The sequence below is a fragment of the Anneissia japonica genome, unplaced genomic scaffold, assembly GCF_011630105.1.
Source record: "Anneissia japonica isolate Jap-2015-1 unplaced genomic scaffold, ASM1163010v1 scaffold2950_len93424_cov113, whole genome shotgun sequence".
Taxonomy (NCBI): domain Eukaryota; kingdom Metazoa; phylum Echinodermata; class Crinoidea; order Comatulida; family Comatulidae; genus Anneissia; species Anneissia japonica.
The window spans coordinates 1,331-2,247 of record NW_022757465.1 but is presented as its reverse complement, the minus strand read 5'-3'; the positions used below and the strand labels follow the sequence as shown (position 1 = coordinate 2,247).

Below are 917 nucleotides of genomic sequence, written 5' to 3'. Positions count from 1 at the left end.
AAATGAGACAACATGTTATCTTCTCAATTAATTCAAACTTTAAAATTGTACTGTAAATTTAAATACATACTTTTGAGTAGCAACTAATGCTTCATCACCATAGGCTATATCAATAAATTTAAATGTTTCGCTGAGCAGAATAAAATAAAATTAAATTAAATGGTCAGGGTAGCGGGATAGGAATTGGCGGGACGGAAATTTTTAAAATTACCCCAAATTCGATGCTTTCTTTAAAATAAAGTTTTTATCTGTAAAATTGAAAAGAATATTAACATTGCTGATACTTCATGCCATAGGTGTATGGAAGATTTTAACAAGGTAAAGACATTAAAGATTTGGAGAAATACACTGATACTGTAGGTCTGTATTTTAAGGGGTAATTTATACCCCCTGCACATTTTGGCAGAAATGGCAGTGTTATAGTACTAAAGAACTCTATAATCATGGCAGTATCATGTAGCTTTCAATGTTCTTATGGTGGCGGGACGGAATTCCAAAAGGTGGTTTGACGGAATTAAATAATTATTTTAGTTTAAAATTAAAATTTTCCAAAATTACTTTTTAAGCCAAAATCATAAATTACACTTTTATAATCATAATATTGTTAAGAAGTATTGAAATGGAATCGATGCAAACACTTTTAAAAACAAATTATACTTCATAATGGTGGTACGGAATAATGGTGGTACGGAATTCTTAATAAGTGGCGGGACGGAAAATAATAAAATGGGTTTAAAATTAATTTTAATTTGACAAAGTTATTTTTCAAACCTAAATCATAAATTACATATGTAAAATCATATAATAGCAAAATGTAATGAAAATCAAATCATAGTAAAGCGTCTAGAAAAAATTAAATTTGTTTTAACTGGTGGCGGTACAGAATTTGACCCAATAAAAATGCATGTCACATTTTT

General features: G+C 28.6%; 1 long non-coding RNA gene across 2 annotated transcripts in view; it reads left to right on the top strand.

Moving 5' to 3' along the window:
* The window catches only part of LOC117124739, a 9,669-nt gene that overhangs the window by 7,527 nt on the left and 1,225 nt on the right, over nt 1-917 (top strand). The gene's annotated exons all lie outside the window — the stretch shown is intronic.